This window comes from Alosa alosa, chromosome 11 (assembly GCF_017589495.1).
Source record: "Alosa alosa isolate M-15738 ecotype Scorff River chromosome 11, AALO_Geno_1.1, whole genome shotgun sequence".
NCBI lineage: Eukaryota > Metazoa > Chordata > Actinopteri > Clupeiformes > Clupeidae > Alosa > Alosa alosa.
The window spans coordinates 19,248,629-19,263,502 of record NC_063199.1 but is presented as its reverse complement, the minus strand read 5'-3'; positions in this window follow the sequence as shown (position 1 = coordinate 19,263,502).

Genomic DNA, 14,874 nt, shown 5'->3' with positions numbered 1-14,874 from the left:
GAAGACAGAGACGTGGTCTGCAATTGAAATAAATATATTTTATTTCTATTTATTAAGGGCCAAAGCTGAAAAGCAAGCAACCATTAAGATACAGTTTATAAAATATAATTTATTTTATACAACAGATGGTACAAGCAACAATACACACTTATTGATTGGAGTTGTTAATTAAAAATATTAAAGTGGATGCCGACGCTGATGGGAGGGGTATACTCACCTTATGGACTCCCAAAAGTGCAGTTATCACCCGGTGCTCTCTCACAGCAAATCTGATACTGCAAACAAGGTGCTACATGTGGTTCAGCTGCAATTAACACACTAACGCGTGAAGGGGGTACCCTTGCTGACTAACCCCACCATCATACACAGGGCCGTTTCAAGGAATCTGGGGGCCCCAAGCAAGCCCCCAACACACACACACACACACCGCACGCAAAGCCTACAGGAACCACAGCATAGCCATACAGTTTAAGTTCACCCACACTTTATATAAATAAAAAATGTTGACAGTGCAAATACTGCTGTTACATATATATACTGTGCATTAGTTTTGAACATTTTGAACATTTGCAAAAACACCACCATACCATAAAATCCAATGTCAGCTTCTTCCTCATGAATGGAGGATGAAGTTGATGGTGTACCTGGGAAAATAATTGAAAAAAAATCTGAAATTACCTGTGAAGTACGTTTGACTATTTCACTGTTAGCATATTGGAAAAGGTCATTAACAGCTCAGCTCAGTGAGAGAAATTACCCTCTACCTTTATCAGTGGAGGTATCCTTAGGAAGAGCCCGAGGGCTGAGAAATGTAAGCAAAGCCCCTTGAGGGAGAAAAAAAAAGATATGTTAGCATTTCCATATTTTGATATTTAGAAGGGATGCAGCTGCTTTCACAACTACCAATGCTTACTGTAAAAACATCCCAAGCTAATGTTATACATTGACCTAGGCCTACTTGTATCTTAACATAGCATTTAAGCATTCTGCTGTTTGAGAATTAGACAGACACACCTGGTGCTTTAAAGACAGTAAACAGCTGGCGTGCATGAATACTGCTAGACATGAATGTTCCAGTCTGCTTAGTATGAAGGTATATTGGGTGCAAAAGTGGCGAGCACATTTAACTGCAGATTTCGCATGTGCACACTAAAGTCATAAATGTGTAACAGTAAAGTTGAAGTTGTACATATTTTTTCTATATCTTGTTAACACAAAATAGGGGCTACGGGTTCACAAATCCTTTTTACAGGTACACAAATCCTATCCTGTGAGTCACAACTTTCAAGAGTCATGCACTCGACACTTTTGCTCCAATCGTTGCAGCGCAGTTGGTGCGAAACACATTTGCACATCCGTGTTTCATAATCTGAGAACATGCACAACATTCGTGCATTTGTAAACCCAAATGTGAACTAATGCATCCGAAGTTGTGCATCTGTGAAATAATTTCTCATTAATAAAATTCTACAGATCGCTTTAATTTTCTTGCACGACACCAAGTCAATTGATACAAGTGCTCGAATCTGCTTCTACGAGTGACGATACTTTTGCTCCTGGCTAGGTGATATAATAGGAGCAAAATGATTTGTATGTGTGCACGTCAAGCGAATCGATCGAGAAAACAAGGCGGCCGGATCTGGATCCTGGATCGCGCTCACAGCAACAATTAGCTAGTTCATGCACCAGGGTGTAAATAGCATGCAATACTATAAACACCAGGGTACGAATAGCATCCACTTCTAACTGTACATTGATGCAAACAGCATACCTTATTCAGAGTGTCTATTACACAGCTGAGCACAGCTTTTAAAAATATTACATTGTGTGATCAATATGCCAGATTAAATGCACAGGGGTGCAAATAGCATACACCGCTGTGTGCACCGGGGTACGAATAGCATACATTGATATTTGTACTAGACGGGGTACTAATAGGACACATTGCTGTGTGCACCGGGGTACGAATAGCATACATTGATATTTGTACCAGACGGGGTACTAACAGGACACATTGCTGTGTGCACCGGGGTACGAATAGCATACATTGATATTTGTACCAGACGGTGTCCTGTGTGCACCGGGGTACGAATAGAATTAACTTCTTATTGCACCAGGGTACGAATAGCATACACTGCTAATTGTACCAGGGGTGCAAATAGCCTTACCCTAAACATATTACAGTATGTAACCATATTCCGTCCGTTCTAAAAAAAAAGTTGCGCTAACTGTTATAGTTTGTTACAAGCAGCATGGGCCCTCAGGCAGGTAGTTAACATAAACATTTTTTGCTAGGCTAGCCTTCCTGCTGCTAGCCTAACTGCTATCACTTACCACTATCTTGTTTTTTCTTGTCATCCTCTTCCTTTCTCTTCTTTCTTTTCTGGCTTCCGGACGCATAACTCCGCTTCATTATGACTGCCAAGGTTTTATATTTTCGCGGCAGCAGAGATCACAAACCTGGCTGGCTGGCTGCTGTGAGTGACTACTGATAGGGGCCCCCTTGAGGGGGATCCCGGTATTGCCGGTAACAGTGTCGTTGCACTTTACTGCATTGACTATCAAAGGGGCGCTCACAGTTTGTCGTTGCATTTTATTCTTAACCGGTCGTTGTCTTGGGGCCCCTGGCTAGCTCGGGGCCCCAAGCAATTGCTTGGTTTGCTTGCCTTCTAGCGACGGGCCTGACCATACAGCGTCGAATCCACAAATGAGTTGCTATACTGATTTCAGTAAAATTTACCCCTATTAAGCTAGCTATACCAGTTGCCCCAGCACCAGGGATAAAAAGGAGAAATAAGGGCGCACCACCGAGGATGGCCACACACTGAGCCACAGACACACCAATGCCCCACTCCGGCCTACGATCTCAGCAGCGCAGACAAAAGGGAGCGAGACACCCACGATAAACCACAAACACACACGTAAACGAAAGCACAAACAAATCAAAATACGTTAATCAAATTAACTTAGAGGCAAAACAGCAGTGACAGTCACACCCAGGCAATCCATGATGTTCAGTGTGGCTATTGGCTACTCCGTCAAGTCAACTCGCCGCACGATAAAACTAGTGCCCAGAACTAGTGCCTAGAACTAGTGATAGAACTAGTGCCTAGAAACAAACACCCAGGGACTCGCAAGAGAACCAGGGGAGCAGGAAGGCATGGCCGAAGGTAGATGGGGATACAGGGAACAAGACAAAAGGCAGGGAAGTGATCAAGATGCACAAAGAAAGTGCAGGAAGCATTTAAAGTGTAGCGTGCTACAAGATTGGCCATTAACACACATGTGACATCACCTAATTACTTCGGCAACCAAGTGAAATCACCTTGTCATAGGCTAGGGCAAATAGCCTATAGCACACAAAAGTGGTGACAAAAGAACCCCAACATTTTCCCATTTACATGTTGTGACTTGTATAGTTACAACATATAGGCTACAAATAGGTGATTTTCTATACAAACTTGGAACTATGTTCTCATTCAGGAAAAGCATTGGGTAAAGTGATTTGCACGCAGCACCTGAAAAGCTACAGTAGCAGTGTTTCGCCTGAATGAGAATGTATATGGCTAGTTCCAAGGATGTATATGCTTAGAAAATCACTGTGTTGTATTATACTTGAAATTTGGATAAAGAGCGTCTGCTAAATGGATAAATGTAACTATATAAATGTATCAAGGTCTGCAAACCTTGCGTCCTATAGTGCTGAAAGTTGAAATCTGTTCCAACTTTTAGTATAGCGCTGGTCTCGTCAATGTCACTTCTCTCTCGACGACCGTAACCTAGCAACAATAAACACTTGACTGAAGCGCTCTGAAAATGAGGTTGAGGGCGCTATCAGTGCAAAAAACACGATTGGTGGACACAGGCCCTAAATAATCATTAAAGTTATGAGTGTCCGTCTGCTTCCATCACGGCTCTGTATATCCAGCCAGAGGGCCTGGAGGATGGGCAGGAGATGGGATACAATAAGAGTTCATGTGTTATTCTCTGCATAATTTCAGATCTGCACCACTGCTTGTCTTGTTTACAGTGCACTTCTGAGTGGTTGTTTCCAGGAATTGAGTGATTTGCTCACCAATTTCTTGTCCCCACATCAGCTGTACTCACGGTCCCTCCCTGAGCTCTCTCCGAGAGAAGACAGAAACCATTTAGAGATGTACTGGCTTTCTGTCAGCTATCATTGTTTACATTCAAGCTGAGATATAGCCATGGGGTCAACAGCAGACCTCACATGGATGTTGTGAAGGCTCTTGAGTCTGCCTTCCCTCTATAGACCCTTTCAAGAGAGTTCCATTATCAGCATCATAGTTGGCCCCACAAGGCTTCCGTTTTAACATTCCATGTTATCTTAATGCAGAGGAAGTAGATTGGGAACCAAATAGAACGTTCAAGCATTGTTTTTGTTTACCTTGTTGAAAGGGTCTATACGTATATAATGTAAATAGCATCTCTGAGTCACTTTATTCACACTGAGGCCACAAATCCACACAAACATACATTAAAAAATGAAATGAACACGTGATAAGTAAGGATTGCTGTTTTACTGGAAAGCCATCATGTTTTCTCTGAATTGTAATAGTCCTAGTATTTACAGATGGTAGGCACACATTACATGTTCTCTGCGTTTTATTCATGCCTTGTATAGAATGCCATTCATGAAGTGGTGCTTGAAGAACTGATTGGTCATCAGATGAAGTTAGAGTTTATATTGGAGAAAATCAAGCCAAAGGTGTGAACATATGGGTTACAAGCACGGGCTGTAAAACTAATGCAATTAATTTCATGTCCAGAGAGGGAAAGACACTTACATTTGCAAAGAAAATCACACACACACACACACACACACACACACACACACACACTTATAGTGCATCCATGTATGGCCAGATTGTTTAGTGGACTATCAGGATTATGCAACTTGGCCTCTTGTGCAGTTGTGATGAGCACCAAGGTCATAAAGATGGGGGTGGGGGGTGTGATCATGGGGAAACAAATGTGTGACTGCCATTGCTTTTACTATAGGGAGAGGAAGGGGAAGAGAGAGGGAGATTACATGAGAAGAGCTCTGTGACACTTTTGTGGGTGCAGTATTTAAAGTGTTGTGTGAAATGATGTTTGCCTGGCACCTATGTGGGTGTCTGTATCAGAAGGAGGAAGAGGAGGGGGAGGAGGAGGAAGAGGAGGAACACTAGTGTGAGTGCTGCCATGTCAGCTCAACCCTAAGCACACTTTATCTCTTAGATGTGATTCAGAGAGGTATACTCCCATCAGCTTTCCTCTTTCAAACCACCTCTTCCGTGGTTCAGGGGATTCACATGATCGTCTCTGTTTGGTTTCTATTGTTAACATCTCATGACGTTGTGTCTCATTGAGAAATAAGACCGTTTTTCGAGGAGGCCCCCCTGCCTCCCTGCCACAAGTCTCATGTGGGATTAGTGTTTAATAATTCAAAAGAGCTTTGCTACACACAGACCACCTGTTCAGAGCAGCGTGCTTGCTTCATTAGCGGATCATTAGGGCGATGCCCTCCGTCTCAGTCTCTGTCTCTCACCACAAAACATCCAGCCCTGTGCAAAACGTGTACCCCCACACACACACACACACATACACACACACACAATTTACACTGTCATGATTACGATGGCAAACGTCCACAGAGGCCTCATTAGAGTTAAATGCTGATATAATTTGAATGTCAAATTTACATGATGGTAATGTTTGCCGCATGTGTGTGTGTGTGTGTTGCGTTGAATTATAAGCATGTTTGTGTGAGTGTGAGACAGGCACACTGTCTTTTGCACATAATACGTGTTCTGATATGTGTGTGTGTGTGTGTTCGCATGTGTATAGGCTGTTCATGTGTGTGATGACATCTTTCCCATGTAAAGTTTGATGCTGCTCGTCCTGCATGAATGCTTTCATATCCTGTCAGTGCATTACAGCAATAGGGGAGGGACATTCTTTATATTCGTCAGAATTTACTGAGAGCATAATTACACACCTGTAGCGTGTTTTTCTTTCAGAGTCACCAATTACCTGTGTGTGTGTGTATGTTTGTGTGTGTGTGTGTGTGTGTGTGTGTGTGTGTGTGTATATGTATGTGTGTGTGTGTGTGTATATTTGTGTGTGTGTGTATGTGTGTGTGTGTGTGTGTTTGTGTGTGTGTGCGCGGCACACACTTGCATTGCACAGGCCATGCCCTTCACAGTGTGATGCAATGAGGAAAGCATGAAATGGAGGGACCACAGACACCTGTGAGGCTCATTTACCTCCTTACACCTCCAGAACCTTTTCCTCCATCCCTCTTCACCCTAGTGCCCTTCAGTGTGCGCGTGTGTGTGTGTGTGTGTGTGTGTGTGTGTGTGTGTGTGTACATGTGAGTATTTCAGGCCTGAGGTGTGTTTGATGCTATAGAAAGTGACATAACTGGAAGATACTTGAGTCTATAAACAAGTTTGCGTGAGTGTCTGTCTAGTGTCTTTTGCACATACCGGTATAAGTGTTCTGTGTGTGTGTGTGTGTGTGTGTATGTGTGTGTGTGTGTGTGTGTGTATGTGTGTGTGTGTGTGTGTGTGTGTACACGTGAGTATTTCAGGCCTGAGGTATGTTTGATGCTATAGAAAGTGACATAACTGGAAGATACCTGAGTCTATATATACAAGTTTGCGTGAGTGTCTGTCTAGTGTCTTTTGCACATACCGGTATAAGTGTTCTGTGTGTGTGTGTGTGTGTGTATGTGTGTGTGTATGTGTGTGTGTGTGTGTGTGTGTATGTGTGTGTGTGTGTGTGTGTGTGTGTGTGTGTGTGTGTGTGTGTGTGTGTGTGTGTGTGTGTGTATGTGTGTGTGTGTGTGTGTGCCGCAGTGGGAGGCTGCAGACAGCAGGGTGGCCGTCGTGGCTCCTTCCCAGCAGAGCGTGCCTAATCGAATCGACATAGTAAGGAGCGGCACCCTGTAACAGGTAATTACTGTGGGCAACAAACAGCCTGCCCCCTCACACTGGCCTGGCCCTGCATCCAATACAATCTTTACCTCAATGCAGCACGAGCGAGAGACTAAGAGAGGGAGAGAAGACGAGACGGTGAAGGCCCACAGCTTTCAAAGAAGTTTGTATTCTCGCCTCTTCTTCCTCTTTTGTTTTCCTATAGCATCTGAAGATACCCCTCTCTCTCTCGTGAATGTTCGATTAATCCAAAACAAGAGAGCAGAGATTTCATAATAAGTTACAAATAACCTGTGGAAGGTCTAAGGACCGAAACTTTGTTTATTAAATTAATATTTGCAAGAGAAACAGTGTGTGTATGTTCATGTTTACATTTATTAGCAGACACAAAAAAACATACATTATATTTTAACCAAGGACCAAACGAAACACGCCAGAGAGGTAGATCACCCCTACCTAAAGTATTCCCTGAGAAATTCCATGCGGGGTTTAATTTTTGGACAGGCTGCCCCCACTTTGTTTCTAGTTTTTGGAGCCTGGGCCTATAAAGACTGTTTTTTTTTTACAGTATACTCATGGAATGGACAGCTAGCGGTCATGTGGAGATATTTGCTGAATGCTACCAAAAATGTTATGGGCTTGAAATTGCATAAAATTCATGACTGCACCTTTAAGGTAAAAAATGTGCATGATAGAAAAAGAGTATAAGTAAGCACAGCTATCTTTCCTCTACATTAACACACACTCTTAAATGTATTCAAACAAAATTACACACAATCACAACCATGCATAGATGCACCCACAAACCTCTTCACCGATGTAGGCTTTTGAATAGAAGAGATTATTGACATTTAAAATGGCCTCTCAAGGGAACCAAGGCCACATTCTCTGCAAGGATTTTGGAAACGACCCCCCCACACACACACACACACACGCACAATACAGCCGCAGCCCTTGAGCCCTTTTGCAGATAAAATGTTAAAACCACTGTCTCCTGTTATCAGCTATTTTTCTGACAATAGGAATTTTGTCTTTTATAGGTGCATGCCATTCTCATTTCGGCAAGTGGATTGGACTCCAGAGTTGAAATGAAACACAATTTCGAGATGCTATCTTCACTGGCGCCTGGTAGTGCCGCTTGATTAGCACTCCTTCTTCATCAGAGGCTGGTCTTCCCGAGCATTAACTAATAAAAAAGAAGGCCAACTTGGAGGCTTCGCCCTCCATCGATGCCATCAGCAAACTAATGCCGTCGGAGAACCAGATGGAGATGGGGGAGGTGGGTAGTGGGAGCGAGAGACACAGATTTGAAAAGAGAAAAAAAATACTCCGAAATGAGAAGGAGATTGTGATAAGCCAATCTGATGGAGCGCTGTTGCCGGCTGGTTACTAGGAACTCATCTTTTTTTTTGCATCTTGTTCTTCTTCTTTAATCTGAACATCACTGCAGTCTTCGGGAGTCACAGCTTTCTCACGCAGCTGAGAAACACAACTGGTGTGAGCAAGTGTGTGTGTGTGTGTGTGTGTGTGTGTAAGAGAGGGAGAGTGAGCAAGAGAGACAGAGAGATAATTTCATACCATCCTACCAGTTAATGACTTTTTAGCCTCACTCTCACATGAATGAGATCTTCCAGTTTCTCACAGCGATTTAAAAGGGACTGAAAAATAAATACATTTGAAAATCCAAATATAATCCTGAGGATGGAATTCAGACGCAGGTTTCTGATGTAAAAGTGTGAAATGTTGAAGTGTTCTCCCTGCCTTGCTGGATGTCTGCTCAAGTCACACCCCATATATATATATATATATATATATATATATATATATATATATATATATATATTTATAACAAGTTTACAAGGCATTCGTTATTCTTGGAATGATCCTCCATGTCATATTTACAATTAAGCAGTAGTTTAAAAATGTTTAAGGTGATAGGTCTGTTGTAGTCTTCTGAACTACATATGGTCATATTTCATCCATATGAAAACATCAAAAATAAATGTCTTTCCGATATCAGTTACACTTTACTTGAAGGTAGCTACGTGTCATAAACATTATAAACAAGTTTATATGTCAACGTTTATGACAACGCTTCTGTCACTCGCTTCTGTCAAGTGTCATTCGGCTTTTGTCATAACAAGTTAGGGTTAGTGTTAGGGTTATGATCTTACAGTATGTAGAAACTGAAAGTAAAGTGTTACCCCGATATCTTATGTGTTCTCTGAAAGTTTTTATTTAGTAACATTGGCAAATACTTCAATGAACAATGCTTTGCATGGCAAATTAAAGTTAATCACTCATGACCAGCAGTATCATTTCATAATAATTATATCAGATTTATTTACGGTCATGTCTCTATCTAGGGGCCAGGAACATGCGCAAAAGATGGCAAAAATGACACTGTATTTTATTTATGCTTTCAGACATATTTTTTTTTATTCTTTTTCATTTATATTAATTGGTAAATATCCCTTAGAGATCTGATATCAGCACTAAATATTAAGATGCTGATATTTTTCTGTCCTCCGACAGAGTTGTGCCTAAAATTTGAGCTGTTCCACATCAAATACACCATTTGGATTTTGTTTAGCTCCTAATACCCCACTCACCCACCACCACCCTCCATATGTGGCATAAAACTTCGCTGTGGACTACTACAGCTTCTCACCTTGGCTCATACTATAATCATTGATCAGCATCCTGAGGTGCTATCAGATCTCTAAACCCCAATCTCTCGTGAATCTGGAGATTTCGGGGTTGAGCTTGGTTGTGTTGCTGCTCTCTGAGTTGGCGATCCAAAGTGATGTCAGAGGCCTCATCTGGCTGAATGACACCTCACTTTTCTACCCAGATGCTTTATCTGTGGCTGGCAGCCCCTCTGCACCCCATCGGAAATCCATTCTCAGGGACCCGCTTATCTATCCTGCCCGCGACTCTCCAATCTTATCACTGCTGCTGCAAAGCGTTTGGTAAGGGGAGGGGAAAAACACAGTGTAACCCTAGCAACCAACCACCTCTGCAGCTACATCTGTGGGCACCATCTACGGTAGAGTCACGTGATGGAAAAGAAGAGTGCATGTTTTTTTTTTATTTCTCTTTTTGTGATCGTAAAGGGCAGAATCATTTTGATATCTGACCTGTTCACCATGAACTGGAAAGCCATTAAAGGGGAGGTGTTTGATGTTGTAGTGTGGGTTTGTAGCTTATCATTGTTGTGTGTATGGGTGCAGTATCTAAATACTTTATGTTTTATGTACATAACATGTATACTGTATGTTAATCTTTACATGAAATGTATGTGTTTGCATTAAAGCCACACAATGTTTTTTTTTTACCTTAAAATAATGGGTTCAAGAGGACATAGATAAGAGGACATAATAGAAGGCAGAATTGTGTCTCTCTCACTATCAATACTCTTTAACTCTTTAAATCTCAATACAAATTTCAAGTTTTTGCCTGAAATTGCACTGTGCCTATTTACAAGGGCATTGTTCCCACCTCTTTTGGGGCCTACCATCAAATGTTTGGACCTCTATAGAAAGCTGAGAACCTCCAGTTTTCGTAGGAAACAGTCAAAATAAATGTGTGATGTACTCACAAAGAGTTACAGAGGCTAGAATATAGTTTTTTCTTTCTGCCGGATTACAAGCATCTCTGAACTGACCACATTTCAGCCCTCTAGGTCACTTGATATCACTTAGAAACACAACTGAGCCCTAGCACCAGGTCTTGTGAAGTTGTGTGCAAAAGTAGATCAATATAGAATGAAAATATGAATGCTTTAGACTATTATTTGCCAAGGTATGTCTTTAAGTTCCTTTCACATCTGCATTGCTCTCACTTCTTTTTAAGACTAAACAAGTGTACTGAGAAGCTCACTCCCTTAATGGAATTTCTCCTTAATCTGTCAACATCTGTGATACGAGCCCTTAACCATCCCTGAGATCATGTTATCCTCCATATTTTTCCATCAAGTATCTCTCAAAATGAAGTAGCTCTCTTCCAGAGCATCTTAAAAGGCAGCTGGGTGAACAAGCTTTGAAGTCAGCCATAGCTGCACAACATCAGGGGCCTCCGAAGGCCACAGGTGCGCTGAATAGTCTGGTTTCCCTCAACACACACTTATGACAGATGGACATAATGATCAGACTTGCTTATGGATTATGTAATGGGCCGGTGGCCCCTACATACAAATATATTCAGAAGTAATTGTGAAGCACTGTACCACAATATTCTCTATCAGCACAGCTAAACAGAAGTAATAAATAAAAAAAAAAAATAAATTACATTATCCAAGTTAAATTAAGGCCCCATATACATGCGTGTTTCATGCCATCATTAGTCATTGTTAAGGCTAAGGCCAGGTTGAACCAACTCCAAAGGCAATTACACTAAACTTGTGGATGGCTCTCCTAAACCCTCTTTCTGTAATATTGTCTATGCTGTGCCTGATGCATATAAACTATTATTACTGCTGCTTTAGGTAAAATAGGTAGAATGCAACTATAACAATGTTTTTTTTTTTTTGTAATATTACATTTCTAAACATGTCCTAATCTCATCCTCAATCACAGTCTAATTATCTATAATATTGTATTTACATTCACTTACTTTTCTCGGTGTAGTTTGTCAATATTAGTTCACTATAACAACCCAGGTGCGCATACTAATGTAAGGATTAGCATAATATTATATAAAGATAGCACCACATTGGACTTGATCAGTAGGCCTACAGAACATGAATATGTGGTTCTCAAAAGAGCTGGTATATTTATCTCTATCATAAACAATTTCATTTAGGTCTCCTTTGATGTAGCCAATGGTACGGAGCCCGTGAGGTGACATGAAAAAAAAAATACTAAGAAAAGGTATGTTCTTGTGACAAACATTAACTAGGTTTGCGAGATCTTGAGTTTGTTTTTGCGAGATTTTGAGTTTGTTTTGCGAGATCTCGAGTTTCTTTTGCGAGATCTCGAGTTTGTTTTGCGAGATCTCGAGTTTGTTTTGCGGGATCTCGCAAATCCATCAATGCAGAACCACAAACGTTAACATAAATGCAGGCCAGGCTGCAGTGTCATTGTCGGCGAAATCACTGAAAGAGACGCAAAGGGAAGCAACGGAAGCAACAGCACCGGGCCCAGTCTGGGGGGGGGGGGCAGAACAAATAAATAATTAAATAAACGCTTTATTTTACTAAATTGTGCTCCAGGATTTAGTCAAAACGTCAAGATTTTTTAAATTGTCGCGCTCAGTTTAGTAAAAACGTCGATGCGTTTTACTAAATTGTGCACTCAATTTACAACAATTAAAATGAGGGCACAATTTAGTCAAATGAGCGCACTATTTAGTAAAACGTGCGCACAATTTACTAAATCGTGCGCATGTTTTACTAAATCGTGAGCACGATATACTAAATTGAGAGTACAATTTAGTAAAAATGTGCGCACAATTTAGTAAAATGAGTGCACGTTTTCTGGATATATACCAAAAAATATCTTGCAATGACACCTCCTGTGCTCCGTATTACGGTGATTCTGCATTAAGTGTGCATTCATCGATGTGTCTCACTTACCAGCTTAAAGCGTTGTTGCTTGTTGTTTCTGGCAGTTTCCCTATTGGCTGATACGATTTATTTTTTAAAAAAAATTATCAAAAGTTACCCCTCCCCCGTGGGGAGTAGTAGGCTACGTTAGACGTGACCTGTCAAGACGTGAGGTTGAGAGATTCTGTTCTCGGTAGCGTAGACAGAAATGTTCAAATGGGTGGCCATACAAACATTAATCATAGGCATGTTATATTTATGACATAAAAGTGGAATTTATTGAAGGCATTTGATCACAGCTGACAAATTACGCAGAGACATTTTCAACTGGAGCAAAACAATGCATAGCTTGGGTGCGTCTTGAATTTCCCCTAGGGATCAATAAAGTATCTATCTATATATCTATCTATCTATCTATCTATCTATCTACATGAAACACAATTGAGACAATAGATTGACCGTATTGGACAACTTCAAATCCTTATCATAGGCATGTTACATTCATGACATGAAAAGGGGAACTTATTGTACAAAAATTACACATTATGCTGTCGGCTAAACATTCTAAACTTGCGCAAAACTGCATGACCCAGCATCGGTGCGTCGCATAAATTAAAACACAAATTGAAGCAACAGCTTGACCATCGGACAATCCTACTGAAATTCTTTTTCATAGGCATGCAGCGTTTATGACATAAAAAGTGGAATATGAACGCGTTTCATCACACCTGACAATTACGGAGCTGCCGGCTGTAGCCTACACGATTTTACTGATTCTTGAACTATCAGCAGTGTTGACTTGCGCGTCTTTTTTAGATGGTGAACGTAAACGAAGGAAAGCCCTCTAATTGGACGGGCAAGACTGACAAGTAGACAGGCCCGGTCATTAGCTCTGGCGTATGCTTGGTAAACAAAACTAATGGGAAAATGTCTGTAAACAAATTTGGTAGCCAGAAAAAAGAACATAAACAGAGGATAGAAAATAGCCTACAAAAAAGGAGGGAGAGAACGCAAATAATGTAGGCCTATGGTTCTTGGCTTCACGTTCGGGCAACAGACGAGTTCGAGGATACGGTAGGACAACGATGACATTAATACAGTAGCCCGCTGTGGCATGGTCGCTTGCAATTGTATGGTTCATCTATATTATTTTAACTAATTGATCTGAATTGGTTGATGTTTCTCCTGGTAGCCTGTGCTCGCCTGTGCTGCGTGCTTAGGCTATAGGCCATAATGGCTGTTGCGGTCGTGGGTGTTGCTCCCCGGCACAGAATAACGTAGGACCGGCCCTGTCTAAAATCAAAAGACTATCACTGTGCGTGTGTGGTAACGTTAACTTCTGGTCTTGACTCACTGGAGAATACAGCTAAACAAGTTAAAGAAAGGGAAACGAAACTTGTGATGTGTAGGAGCGATGACTAGGTTGGCTTGTCAGTGTGGAACGCAACCTCAGACCAACGCAGATGCCAAAATAAGGAACGGCAACGTAATTCCAGTGGCTAAAGCTCTCCGGAACATTTCTAGTGGTTGCATTGATGGATTTGCGAGACTCGCAAAAGAAAGTCAAGATCTCGCAAAATAAAAACTCGAAATCTCGCAAAACAAACTCAATATCTCGCAAAAGAAAGTCAAGATCTCGCAAAAGAAACTCGAGATCTCGCAAAACAAACTCAAGATCTTGCAAACCTAGTCAGTGTTTGTCCCAAGTACATACCTTTTTTTTTTTTACCTTCGTTTTTTTTTCATGTCACCTCACGGGCTCTGTTCCAATGATATGCTGTGGAAAAAAATTGTGTCAATGCAGTATGAATCCGAGTGGGGGGACGCAATTTCTCTCATACTTTGCACCTGTTTTGCATTTTTAAGTTGTATCTACATCTGAACAATGACACATTTTCCCAGGGCTGATGTATAATCCACCACCATCCTTTAACCTTGATGTGACAATGGAGCCATAATGTACAGTAGGCCTACTAGATGAAGAACAACAGCATGGCTGGTTTATATTAGCTTTGAAATGTTAATGTTAAGTGGCCATACTACTGGGAATGGATAAGGACATGTATTCTAGTGGTTGAAAAACATCTATTTGAACCCACGCCCATATATTGTAAGTGTCAGTGTGAGGCCAGAGGTGCAGGGTTGTGCACAATTCGAATTGCAATTCTGCTTCCTGTTTGCTACCTCAATTGAAATGCAAGTGAAATTGAATTGGAATTTAAGAGCCAGTTTCAATTCAATTCTGGAATTTTGCACAAGCCTGCAGAGGTGTAGAGGTGTTTTAAATCATTACTATGAGGCTGACAAAAATAAATCTAAGTGTGCCATATTATTAACATAGTCTGGCTGTGTTTTGCCAGGTTAAAATAATGACATTCAAGTAACTAT